At 36.8% G+C, this 14,372-nt stretch overlaps 2 protein-coding genes across 2 annotated transcripts in view; both read right to left on the bottom strand.

Annotated features, from left to right (window-relative positions):
* Positions 1-7,111, bottom strand: part of LOC134841095 (cytohesin-3-like) — a 322,003-nt gene extending 314,892 nt beyond the window's left edge. Inside the window, exon 1 of the mRNA XM_063856875.1 lies at positions 7,098-7,111. The gene's annotated coding sequence lies outside the window, so the exon portion shown is untranslated. The remainder of the gene's footprint in view (positions 1-7,097) is intronic.
* The window catches only part of LOC134841096 (uncharacterized), a 585,733-nt gene that overhangs the window by 301,901 nt on the left and 269,460 nt on the right, over positions 1-14,372 (bottom strand). The gene's annotated exons all lie outside the window — the stretch shown is intronic.

The raw sequence follows: 14,372 nt of genomic DNA, 5'->3' as shown, positions 1-14,372 counted from the left end.
ATTGACGACAGGGAGTATGCTCCAGAGGTTAGCGTGGTCACACCACAACAGACAAAAAGGGTTAGCCACAGATCCAGGAAACACAAACATCAACTAGCGGAGCAAGCAAATGGGGAGAATGGCCCGTTATCACTCACAAAATTATTTGATAAAAGTCTACTGGCGGAATTGGTAACAGAAGATACTTGGATGGATCGGCTCAGGCGAGTGGTGTAACGGAATGACAGACAAGGATTCGAGATGATGGGTCCCTACACCAGCCCGCTATGGCATCAAATGTCTGTAATAGACGACTGCCTCCGAGTGGATAATCGTTTAGCAGTACCAGAGAAGTTGAGACAAGCTGTGCTTCGGCGACTTCACCAAGGACATCCCGGACAAGAAGCGATGCTAGAGGTTTCCAACTACTTATGGTGGCCACATATGCACAAAGATATAGTTAACATGGCCGAAGAGTGTAGGAGTTGCACTCGTTACGCTAAGAACGTTAAATATATAATCCCAAAAATTCGACAAAACCACTCCCACTGTTGACAGAGCCGGGGCAAGAATTGCAATTAGACGATGCCGGCCCACTCGAAGATCATAAGGGAAAGCAGATATATTCATTGGTTGCTATTGACAGATACTCTAAGTTTCCATCAGTTAAAGTCACGAAATCTACAGGGGGAAAATCAACAAAAAAATTTCTGCGTACCTACATTGATATACATGGGATACCAAAATCGATCAAAACGGATCAGTTTTCAGGACTTAAAGGAAAAGCAATGAAAAAATTTTGCACAGAAAATAATATTTCTCAAAAATTCTGCTCAGTCGGGGATCATCGAGGATGTGGCTTAGTCGAACGAACAATACAAACTATTAAACGAAGATTGGGTGTAATGCTTCTCGATGAAAATGTACATTCGATTAAACTGTGTCTGAGCACAATAATTAGGGATTTAAGATGGAACAAACAGAAAACGATCAAATTGTCACCATTTGAGGCGCAGTTCGGTCGATTGCCAAAAACGGAATTTAAAATTGTAAGAGATAAATTTCTTAATGATTCTGATCGTTTAGATGAAGAACATTTGGGAAGATCGGCGTTAACAGCGTCGCAGTTGAAGAGACGCATTGACCAATCGGGAGATAATGTCAAAATTATCCGAAAAGGTCAAAATAGTCGGGACGTCAGCCCACTATTTTTGCGTAATACTACGGCAGCTAAAGAAAGGGCCAGAGCAAAGGAACTAAAGCAGATACTAGAGGCCAATGCGCGATGGAATCCCGCTCAAAGGGACATTTCAGACAGCGAGTTACGAAGAGTCGTAGACGAGACCAGCACGATAAATCCCGAACTAAGAAAAGAACTATTATATTCATGGGAGCGAGGATTTATTGAGGATAAACAGCCTACAGTGACTGACAATTTGTCGGGTAGCTTCCTTCGCAAACACGAACAGAGAAAAAGTGGAAAATCCATAACAAAACCTCTAAAAGGGAAAGTTGTATCGGAGACACCATCGACAGTAAAAACGGCTGCTGGTGCAGTTTATCGGAAGAGCGACATAGCGAGATCAAAACTGCCTGTACAGTCCAGAATAGAAGGTTCGGAGAAAAAGAGAAGCCCAACAGGGGAAGAACCAAGTAGTAAACAACAAAAGACAGTAACACAGGATGAAGACGGAGACAGTGAGTCGGCCGAAGAACATGATGTAAAAGATCAGGGGCCAAGAGACCAGGAAATAGAAGATAGTTGGTTGGTGGACAAGTTTCAAAATTCGCCTAGCATAGTAACGTCGAAAGATACCAAGTCGGGCGGGGGCATTAACCTAGGAGGGAAAAGGAATAAGCCAAATCGAGCGGGACCATTCGTACATAACCCGAGAAGCTATCAGAGCAAGTCCGCAACGCAAGAACCGAGGAAACCAAAAGCTGCCAAAACAGCAACAAAAGAATCCAAAAAGCGGGATACAAGCACTGAAGAAGTCTACATTGAGTCGTCTGCTCCTAAGGAAGTATCAGTGAGTAAACCCATTACTCGACAAACCGACGAAAAGGAAATTCTGGACACATTCCAGAATAAGAATATGACATCAAAAGAATGGGAGGCACTCACAAATCAGGTCTTGACCAGATGGGTGCAAAAAGAAGCGGAAAAATTACTAACTCAACAAGCAGGACCAGTCGATACTTGTCCCCCACCAGGGTTATCTGACGAGTCGGACAAAGAAGAGGAGGAAACGACAGTTAGGAGGAGTAATAGGCAAACGAAGAACCAGGGGCCAAAGAGATATGGTAGCCCAGTATCCCATTCGGTCAACCTCATTAGTCGTGAGGACGACGTCACGGAGAAAAATTTGGCAGCACTAGAGGCCTACAGAACGAGATTAGCGAATTTAAATCTCAACAACAAAGAAACAACGCTGGAAAACAACACGTTCAACCTATTAGAGAGACACCTATTCAAACGGAAATTTGGGGCTACATCGTTGCACGAGTCTGGGTCGTGGAACGCTGCGAGAAACAAAGCGGAAGTAAAGAAAAATAACAAAGGAAACTGAGTCAAACACTATACAACTTAGTAAACTGAGAATCAAACTCGTATTTTGATTATAAAATTTTATAAGTTATTATATAAAATTTTGTTGTCCTCAGGGGGATGTGGTACTGTGTAGTACTGTTGCCATAGTAACCATGGAGAATAAGTGGTATTAATATTCTGTTATGTATTGTTATTATTATTCAAGGCCAGCCATGCAGGCCGAACGCAACAGTCATTTGGGCGGTTGCTATCTGAAGAGACATATGAAAAAATAAACATTATCTCTAACAAAAAACCAAGTTTCATGAAGAGTTAAATTACATTTTATTACTCTTCTGTTTTAATACTAACTAACACCCATAGCATAGGACTACCACAAACTGCTAGCTTGAAAGTTCAATGAATGAAACATAAGAATGAAAGAAAAGACGAAAGGCTCATGATTTTTGACCAGGCAGTCAAAAAGCAGATAAAAAATTTCGCTGTTTGTGTTCACGAAAATTAGAGAAAAAGCTTTTATACTTCATTAGATGCACTGGTTGACAGTTGCTAGTAACGCAGCACAAAAAAATCCGACCACTGACAATTTGGAATAAAAAACTTTTTGTTTAAATGTTACCTTTTATTGTTTTATCCTCAATTGATTGAGTTTCTCCAAAGAACCAAATATAAAACTTAACTTGAACTCCCAAAAAAAAGTAAGTGAAAAACTTGCAAGCTTAACTTAAATAGTATACACTCATTCACTTTTAGAAAAAAGGTACTTTATAAAACTATTCTTCTCTTTTGCGACATCCATTGTCGGTCAACCAACCAACCACAGAATTTTTCTTTTTCTAAACTGGGAATATTTGGCGCCTCTAGAGGGGTCAACAAAAAGTTTTTGGTCGACATATCTGAACCTAAAGTTCCTTCCCAATGGACAAGGGTCCCCAGCAACAGTGCAAAAATTAACAACGAAATAAGAGAACAACAATTTAAAAACGATTGTAAAAGCGTACGAGAGTGTTGTCATGTGGCTGGACCCACTTGACCATGAATGTGGAAGCCTCGGATCTGGCGGACAGAGAAGCCATTACGTGTTCGTAAGAGGTAGTCGTCTCGTCAAAGTCACTGTTCCCTCCCGTCGTCTTCAAACTAGTGAGTTAAGTATGTAGGCTTATCTCAGAGTAATTTCGGATAGGGTAGACCGTCTGCTCGTCACGCTATCTTATTTTCGGCCGGATAGATTCGTGCAACTTCTTAGTCTAATACCGATCCTAATCTTACTCTTATAGCTACTAGTCTCAGGGTGTTTAACTAGTCTCTGCTAGGCTCAATAGTTCTAGAGTATACTGGTATTATTGTGGCTGCTGAAGTACTCGGGAGAGGCAACTACTTTCTAAGTTAAATTCAAATCTCTCTGGTGCTGAAATTACAAGTAAGTGGGTTGTTAGTTAGATGGATTGTGATTGGTTAATATTAAATACTTTACAGTGGTAAGATATCTAAATTATAAATAATAAAACGTAGTTTAGATCAGGTTCCACCCATCCGGGGTTTACGGAGTTTTTGAGTTCTATCTCCTTTTTCTGCAATTGAAGGATGGATGATGAACCTTGGTATGTGGCGAACATCATTTTGTTTTTCTTGTTCCCTGGAGAAGAGAGGTCCAAGAGACTAGAACCGTCGACATGATTTCTCTTCAAGAGAAAAGTTCCAGAACGCTGGAATTAGGGATAGGAAGTTATCTTCTTGTCGTTTGTCAACGAATGTGATCCTTAATGAAATCGTTTAGATTTCAGAATCCAAAATGCTTTGCTATGTCAGTTTTGTTTGCATTTGTGGAGAGCTGCTTGTGATCAACCTCGTCTAGGAATGGCGTGAAACTCGTGTTTAGAAGGGATGCATTGTTACTCGGATCTGTACGTATACTTGAACATCGAGGTGTTCATTGGTCTGGTTCAATGAAGTCCTTTACTGCGAAGTCAAGTCGTACTCTAAATCCTTTGAGTCGTGATTGTGGGCGGCATGTCGGTTGTAGTTTATAGCCATTCTTTTTGTTCAAGCTGTGATGGGATCGTCTAGTCTTTGGATGTTCGTCCTTGTTGTCGTGTGTGATCTATATACTGCATATTATGATTTACGTTTTATAGATTTTAGTTAATTGTTTTTTAGTTATGATCTTGGTTATTTGTTTTTACAAAAGCGTTTTATTTTAGTTCAGTTATTTTGAAGAGTTACTCACCCTTGAGTACCTCTTATTAAAAATAGAAGTGTGGTCACAAAGCGTGGATGTAGCGCGGTGGGTTAGGCTGGCTATAGAGCATGCTCAGGACGTCCTCTCTGGTGGGTTAGGCCAGGAAAGGGAGTATGATTTCGTGCGGTTTCTTTGAGGGGTCCTGTTTTGTGTTAACATTATATGGTGGTTTTTTCTGGGTTTTCTTATGTTACTTATGATTGTGTCCTTTTTTTCAAAAATCGAATTGTTTTTGGTTTGGGTTTGTCTTTCGACTTTTTTGTGTTTTATTATTTCTTTCGTTGACTTTATAATAGTCTTCAACAGGATAAATTATCCAGTTTTAAGCTGGGTTAATCCGCTTCGGGTACCGTTGGTGTTCTTTTCTTACTCATGCTGTTATTTTATGAATTGTGGTGTTTAGTCATTTGAATTGGTTGGTTTAGTATAGTATATAACTCCATTCCAACCGGGTTAGAGAAAAGTTGGAAACTTTTTATCGTTAGCTAGAGTTGTTGTTATTGAAAGCTTGAAACAAAAAATCATTATTTTAAACAATTCTTCGTGGGCGATCTGTGCGAGTATGGATAGAATTCTTGTGCGAATGAATAAAAAGGTTAGTACTGCTTTCTCAATTTGTAATTTTACTGCTTGAATTTTCTAAGTTAAATTCAAATCTCTCTGGTGCTGAAATTACAAGTAAGTGGGTTGTTAGTTAGATGGATTGTGATTGGTTAATATTAAATACTTTACTGTGGTAAGATATCTAAATTATAAATAATAAAGCGTAGTTTAGATCAGGTTCCACCCATCCGGGTTTTACGGAGTTTTTGAGTTCTATCTCTTTTTTCTGCAATTGAAGGATGGATGATGAACCTTGGTATGTGGCGAACATCATTTTGTTTTTCTTGTTCCCTGGAGAAGAGAGGTCCAAGAGACTAGAACCGTCGACATGATTTCTCTTCAAGAGAAAAGTTCCAGAACGCTGGAATTAGGGATAGGAAGTTATCTTTTTGTGGTTTGTCAACAAATGTGATCCTTAATGAAATCGTTTAGATTTCAGAATCCAAAATGCTTTGCTATGTCAGTTTTGTTTGCATTTGTGGAGAGCTGCTTGTGATCAACTTCGTCTAGGAATGGCGTGAAACTCGTGTTTGGAAGGGATGCCTTGTTACTCGGATCTGTACGTATACTTGAACATCGAGGTGTTCATTGGTCTGACTCAATGAAGTCCTTTACTGCGAAGTCAAGTCGTACTCTAAATCCTTTGAGTCGTGATTGTGGGCGGCATGTCGGTTGTGGTTTATAGCCATTCTTTTTGTTCAAGCTGTGATGGGATCGTCTAGTCTTTGGATGTTCGTCCTTGTTGTCGTGTGTGATCTATATACTGCATATTATGATTTACGTTTTATAGATTTTAGCTAATTGTTTTTTTTAGTTATGATCTTGGTTATTTGTTTTCACAAAAGCGTTTTATTTTAGTTCAGTTATTTTGAAGAGTTACTCACCCGTGAGTACCTCTTATTAAAAATAGAAGTGTGGTCACAAAGCGTGGATGTAGCGCGGTGGGTTAGGCCGGCTATAGAGCATGCTCAGGACGTCCTCTCTGGTGGGTTAGGCCAGGAAAGGGAGTATGATTTCGTGCGGTTTCTTTGAGGGGTCCTGTTTTGTGTTAACATTATATGGTGGTTTTTTCTGGGTTTTCTTATGTTACTTATGATTGTGTCCTTTTTTCAAAAATCGAATTGTTTTTGGTTTGGGTTTGTCTTTCGACTTTTTTGTGTTTTATTATTTCTTTCGTTGACTTAATAATAGTCTTCAACAGGATAAATTATCCAGTTTTAAGCTGGGTTAATCCGGTTTGGGTACCGTTGGTGTTCTTTTCTTACTCATGCTGTTATTTTATGAATTGTCGTGTTTAGTCATTTGCATTGGTTAGTTTAGTATAGTGTATAACTCCATTCCAACCGGTTTAAAGAAAAGTTGGAAACTTGTTATCGTTAGTTAGAGTTGTTGTTATTGAAAGCTTGAAACAAAAAATCATTATTTTGAACAATTCTTCGTGGGCGATCTGTGCGAGTATGGATAGAATTCTTGTGCGAATGAATAAAAAGGTTAGTACTGCTTTCTCAATTTGTAATTTTACTGCTTGAATTTGAATTTTTACTACATTTTGGGGAAATTTGAAATTATAAATTTTCATTGTATGTAATTTTATTGCTGTTAGGGGGGTGATTTATAAATTAATTCACTACATTTAGTATAAACTTGACGACATTACTTAGTGCAAAAAGTTTTAGTATATCGAAATTGTTTTAGCAAATGAAATTTAAATGAATTGTAGTTTTAATTTAATAAGTTTATATTTTTGTTTGTCTTTTTTCGTTTTTGTAGATGATGGTGATGAGAAGACTAGAAAAAGAAATCTAACATTATAAAAATGGTTAGTAGATTTTGTATTTATTGGTGAAGGTAATTTAAGTATACTTACTTTAATCTTTGGGGAAAAAACCGTGTGGGAAGAGTTCTTGGATTAATTCAGATGATGTTAATAATTTAGCTAATATGCGGATGATGTTTTTAGTTTGTAGCAGTGGCCAAAGCAAATCAAGTGCTTTGATGATATTTAGTTCTTCGGTGCCTACTGCAAACTCATGAGGTGTTTGTTGTATTAGATTATAAATTTCAAGATTATATTTGGTGTTATGAATGATTTCTAGAATAGGAATTTCGATTGGTTGTAGGAATTCATGCGGGATGAGGAAGGGTCTGGATTCTTCGTCCTGGAAGGTCTTTGTGATGGGGCAAAATATATACATTTGGTGAACGGGATCGTAGTTACGGAGGATGCCGTGGAGGTTAGTATTTTTTATACAATAAGTGAAATTAAGAAAAAATGGTGATGTGTACTTTGAGTTAATGAATTGAAAACGATGGTGGGGTTGTCGTGAGGGTGTATGTAAGTCAAAGTGATTTTGTATAAAACGGTAGTATGTATAAGTGTGTGTCTGTTTGGTGCGTAACATAATATCGTGGGAGCAGTGCAAATCACGTTCCTGAGTTGTAAGGATGTGGAAGGTTAGTGTAAATAATTGAAATTTATCTTGAAAACTTTCGTGAGCTTGTGTGTCGATGAGGGCTTGAGAGAGTACGTGGTCGTTCTTTTTATCAAAAATGTTAAGTGTAAATAGATATGGTGTTTTGATGAAAAATTTTTCAGTTAGTTGCGGGTTAGCAAAACGGTTGTCGTCTAAAAATTGATCGTGGTTAGGGCGGATGATGTTATGATCATAATATTCCAGGGTTAAATCGTTAGCTCGGGGTGCGGTAAATGATTTGAGCAATTTTTTAAAACCAACGTATGTTAATTGTCGTGGTGTTAGGGCTGTTGTTAGTTTGTATAACATATTTTTGCATTTTTCGTTTTCGTGTAATGTGTTATAAAGTGGTAGAAAAAGAGGGTTAGTGTAGTGGTAGTATGATGTACAATGTAGTGTTGGCATTAAGACGTGCTCGTCTACAAAATTTCTAATATCATCGTATTTAAGGTGTATTGAGGAAAAATGGTAAACTGGTTTTAAGAAAAGCTTTGGTATTTCGATGTTGTGGGTGGTTAACATATTCTTTAGCTGTGCCAGGTTTAATTGTGAATGGATGATTTGGGAATTTGCGTTTAAATGTGCGGTAAGCTCGGTTAGTGTTAGTGGATGTTTCTGTGGATGTTGATGATTGAGCTAATGACGGAGTATAGTCCGATAGCGGTGTAGGTGTTGGTGGGCCAGATGATGTGGTTACGGTTCATAGATGATGGATGGTAAGGGTATGGGGGTGGACAATTTGTTGTTGAAGGGTAATATAATTATCTAATTCTGGGGAAATTTGTGGGATATCTGGGGAATTGTTGGTTGATCTGTCAGAAAAGGATGGAGTATAGGTTGGGGTGACTTGGGATGCATGAGAGGGAGTGGAAAGGGATGGTAGTGGTTGACTGGCATTGATAGGTTGAAAAGGGGGTTGTGAAAAATTGGAAGGGTTGGTTTGGGAATAGATGGAAGGAGAGGGTTCAGAGTTTGCAAATTCATCGGGGGTTTCGAGGTCTGAGTTATTAAATTGTGAAATAGTGTGAAAAACTGAAATGTCTGAGTTAGTGTCTGAACTCGTGCTAGATGGTATATTAATAATTGGGAAATCAGGTGGGGGAAAAACGAAAAGTGGGATAATTGGGATTGGGTTTTGGAGATTGGCTGGGTGGGAATTTGAGCGGTGGAAGGCTCCAATTTGTCGGCTCATCGTGGGCTAAAAAAGCGATTATGTTGAGATTGAAAAGTGGTAGTGTGGGGTTGTTCGATAATTTGTTCGTATGTATTATCATTTTGTGAATGATTTGTCGTTATATGCTGAATAGGGCTGTGTATTGAATTTGGTCGAAAATTTGGGTTATTTGTGATGGCTAAAGGTCGAGAATTTCTGGGAACTAAAGATAAGGGATGATTTTGTGTTAAGGCTGGGATTTTTGGTGCTGTAGGTGTTGTATCTACATTGTTGTGTTCTTCGTCGTATGTATTTGGTCTTGCGGCTAGTTTTATGTTATATTCTTTGATTTGTGCGTCTAAAAGTATTTTATTTATGGATGAGGAGAATATTCCAAAAAATCCTGCAAATAATATGCGTGCTACACTGGCTTGACGGTTGACTTGTGTGTGTATAGCGCATGTGCTGTAGATTCCTTTTAGTAGTGAGAAAAAAAATCCAATGAAATTAAACATAGCGTATAAAATAGTCAATCTTTCTAAGATGTAGTAGGGCCATCCTAGAAAAGCGAGTATCTCGTTTTTTAAGGTTAAAAAACTGAAAATATTTATGGGTGAAATATCTTGTGGTCTGTATTTTTCACCGTTTAAATATATATAATCTTTAATGTCTTTAAAATATCCGCTGTAGTCTTGTGTATAAATGTCTGCAAATCCTGCGGTTTCTGGACAACAATTTTGATCAATTGATTGTCGTTGTATATTATCCATTTGTGTGAGTAATTCTTGGAATTGTTGTGTTCTAATATGGTGCTGTATATCAGATTTAGAATAAATTCCAATTGATTGTCAGTCTATATTTGGGTTTCAAGCAATGGCTCTTATGCTTTCTGGTGAAAACTTTTTGAGTGATTGCATTAATGTGGGGTATGGTGTTAGTAGGTAGTATTTATCTTCGTCAGGGTTTAATTGTACGACAATGTGGCTATTTTCTGATCCACATGGTACTGCGGTGTCCCAAAAATATGTTCGTCTTGGAAGTGTATCAACAAAATGTACTTTATTTTTGTAGAATATGGGTATTCTTTTGTAACACCTTTTATCTTCAAAAACATATAATGGTGATACTTTTTGGTGCAATTATAAAACTATAAAATGTTTCCTTCGTATTCAAGAAAACTTGATCTATTTCCTGGTAATAAATATCCTGGGTAGGGTATTTTTAGTACTGCTAATGCGAGTGATTGTAAGATTTGTGTTCGTTCTAATTCGCATAGTTGATGTAGTGTTTCTAATTCAGAAAGTGACATTTCTTATAAAATTCTACTAATTGTGTAGTCTAATTTCTTGTCTAAATGAATGTCATAGTGTATGTTTCCAAATTATGTGGTAATCATAAGAGAAAATTCTTGTAATCGTGTACTTTTTCTGTCAATTGGTGTTAGTTTTCCACCGGGTTGACCATTATATTTACGAAAATTGACTGGGGTGTAGGGTTTTCCATCGTTTTTATAATGGGCTATTGCGTATGGATTAGTTTTGATTTTTCCAGTTGTCATGTCAAAACCTTGTTCGTATTCGACAAGTATTTCGGAGTATTGTGTTTTGTAGAGTGGGTTTTCATACTTACATGCATATTCTGTTTCTTGGTAGATTTGAAAACGTGTTAGTTTGTTTTCTATATCGTGTGAATTTTTGAAATCATGGCTTCGTTTGTGAGATCGGTTCACTTGTTCATATGGGATTGATTCGATAAAGTATTTATCATGAAATTTTATCATTCGGGCGTGTATTTTTGCTACTTGAAATATTGTGCATGTATCTTCGGGAAACCAAACGATTGTTGCTTGGGTTCTCGTTGTAGGGTCACAAAATCCTTGATTATTTTTACAAGATAAACGAATTCCTTGATAGATCATTGTGTTATCTGATAAATCTCGTGTGAGTTGTATTTTTCAAGTTGTATTTTCCAATCAAAATACATTATTTCTTGATATCCTTTATTTTTTGTATCTGCTTTGCAATTTGAAGGGCTATTGATTCCAATGTGTGGTATCCAAGGTTTATCTTTTATATCATAAGTTAAGCGTCCGTGTGCGCCATTGTATGGGTATTTTTCGTCTAATTGTTTATGTCCTTGATAGCGTTCAAGTTCTGCTTGATGTACGGAATCGCTGAAGACTTGGAAATTTACAATTTTTCTGTCTGAGTGTTTATTTTTGTCAGATTTAATCTGTATAATTCGGTTTTACAATCATCGGGATTAAGATGTAAAAGTCTTTCTATATTGCTTTGGTAAAATGATTCGTGATCAAGTCTGTTTTTCATTTCCGTTAGAAACTTGTGAGCAATGTACTTTCTTTTCGGAAAATGTTGCTTTAAATTTATATCCTGTGACTGTCGTTGCTCGGGCTTTTGAATATAATGTTGCTATTACGTTTGTAGTTTCTATTGCTTGTGGTTCTGTTTCGCATTGTGTTACTTTATTTATTGCATATTTGTGTAATGTTTTTTTGTTCATTTTCTTCACAATCATAGTGTGTTACTAATAAGTGTTGAGGTCCTGTGCGAGGAGATGGATTTGTCTTTTGTTCGGAAAATATAAGAAAAAACATGTGTTGAAATGTTAATATCTTTAAAATATACATGTGTTTGATAGTCCAGAGTATGGGTTATAAAAAGTTATATATCCAATTGTATTTTTTGTATCTCTATCGTATTTATATTTTTACTTTCGTTGTTATAAATGGTGGTGGTAGTGTCTGAGCTGTTATATCTGGGGGGCTTAATGGATAAGGATGTTGTACAATATTATTAAGTCTAACTGTTATTTCAAACTTTAGTTGAAGACTGTTTTGATGTAATATTTGAACTTTGTGTTCTCGGATATCCTCGTGGATATCTTGTCTATATTGTAATCAATTTAGTGCCCAACTGTGTAGTAGGTGGCTTTCGTTATGTTGTCCGAATAATGGAGGAGGTGCTACAAATGTATTCCAATCTAATCTTAGGGGTATATTTGTAGATTGTTCACTGTATCGAGTGTCAATGTCGTGTGAAATGTTTAAAGGGAAAAATGATGGTGAAATTTGACTAATCGATGGTGTCGATGGAAGTGATAGTGTTTCTGGTAAAGATGATAATGTTGTATCTGATGAACTACCTATTGGGTGGTTTACTAAGTTTGGTTCTCTTTGTGGGTAGGATTGTGTTGTCCAATAGGGTAATCGTTCGTTTGGATTAGGTGGGTTAAAGGGATTTTCACGTATTTGTGCTGATGTTGGTGTTGATCCTAGTTCTGAGGGAATATTAGGTTTATTTTGTTGTGGAGTTGGTGTTGGGGTATCTGGTAGTGTTTTACTAGAGTTTTCTGAATTTGATGGAGTTGGAGATTGAGTTATACTAAAAGTGATTCTAGGAGTTTGAAAACTTCTATTTCTTCTTGGATGTAAAATTTGTCTATTTACTTCAATTGTATTCTGATTTTGACTGATGTGTCGAATTCGATTTAATAGTGTCGAATTCGATTGTTGTAGTGTGGGGTATAAGTTATATGTTGGTTCACTTAGAGGTGCCTGTCTCTGAACTGGTTCAAGAGGTTCAGATAAGCGGGCGTGTCGTTCAAAAGTGTACGGGTTATCTTGAACTGAAATTCGTGTGGATGTTTGGGGGTTTTGGGTATTTGTAGGTACTGTTGGGTTTTCTTGGGGAGATGTCGGTGAAGACGGATTTTGTGGTGGTTGGTTAGCAATTTTGGAAATGTGTTTTGGAAAAATTAAGAATTTTAGTGAGAGGGTTTATGTTTGTTATAATATTCTTCAATGAATAAAATCAAAAGTATTGTAGCTAGGGCGAATGTGACTATTGCCTTTTTTACACATTTGCATATTGTCATGATCAGGTATGATAAAAATGTGAGAAAAATTATGAAGAGTAGAAAAATATCTGTTCTACTAAAAATTGTTCGTATCATTTAAATAGGTTGTAACTTATCGTACCTGTAGATGTGGTCATTGAGTAGGGAAAGATGGTAATATAGTGCGAATAGGGTGTAAAAAATTAAAGTTAGGTTACAAAAAATTATTAAGATTACTATAAAAACTTCAAAAACGTCAATGAAAAATATTATCAAAAGTTTAGAAATTAGAAAAAGTTTTATGAGAAAGTTTAAGATTAAATTTTTTATAATGGTGACTGTAGAGAAGAGAAGCATTCAAGAAAATGATTCGTTTGTCGAATATTTTTTGAATTTTTGGGGCTAAATTCAAGTGTGGTCGGATTATTTATTGATTTTTTGACAAGTGGGTTGAGTTTCTTGAGAAATTGTTGGGGGCTTATTTTATGGTGCTCGGGAGATGTTCTTTACTTTGTTTTCATTTGGTGGGTAAACTGGGATATTTTTGAGATATTTGTACTTTAGGCCAAATGATCATGGTTCTTTTTTTACTTTAGGCTAATTTGCCATTTTTGGTTGGGGGGTTTTTGAGGGCAAATTTGGGAAAATATTGTTGATCTTTGGGTTATTAGATAGGGGAGGGTTGGAATATTATTGTGTTATTTATTTTAGTTGTCAAGTTTTAGCTAGTTGTTTATTTTTGACCTGGAGGTTGTAAAGTTATAGTTATAAATATGCCTGGAATTTAATGTCTGTCGGCTAAAAGGTTGGTGTTAGAGATATGGAAGGCGATTGAGTTTGAATGAATCTCATTGGTTGAATTCCTGTTTGAATTATTAAACAGGTATTATGAAAATGTTTTTTTTTTTCAGATGAGATCTGGTTTTTTTTTTTTTATTATTTTTTTTTTGAGACGCTTTTTCGAAAAATTCGCTTTCCCAAAAAACTACCCGTCAGATTCTCATAAAAGTGGTACCAATGTATTCAGTAGCGTTTCATCTACCTGCCTGCATGAAATTTAGGGCAATTTTTACCCTACCCCACCCCCTACGGTCTTAGAAAAGCTTCACAACTCGGTACTTTTTTCACTTTTTGCCCACTTTTTCGGAAGTTTTCGAGTTCCTCAAAAACTACCCGTCCAGATTTCAGATTAAGGGTTTAATCGATAGACCAGGTTGTAGGAAACTCCCATGCACAAGCGGCGGGTCCCTAATTTGCTTAGGGGAAGAGCTATAGACTTAGGAAAAGTCATTTTTTTGATTTTTTTGCCTATTTTTTCGGTAATTATCGATTTCCTCAAAAACTACCCATCCAGATTTGGAATTAAGAGTTTAATCGATAGACCAGGTTGTAGGAAACTCCCCCGCACAAGCGGCTGGTCCTTAACTTGCCTATGGGAAGAGCTATAGACTTAGGAAAAGTCACTTTTTTTGATTTTTTTGGCCTTTTTTCAAATCTTTCCGATTTCCTCAAAAACTA

The sequence above is a fragment of the Symsagittifera roscoffensis genome, chromosome 3 (genome assembly GCF_963678635.1).
Source record: "Symsagittifera roscoffensis chromosome 3, txSymRosc1.1, whole genome shotgun sequence".
NCBI classification, from domain to species: Eukaryota; Metazoa; Xenacoelomorpha; order Acoela; family Convolutidae; genus Symsagittifera; species Symsagittifera roscoffensis.
Note: the sequence above shows the minus strand (reverse complement) of the source record. Positions and strands in the feature narration are given on the sequence as shown.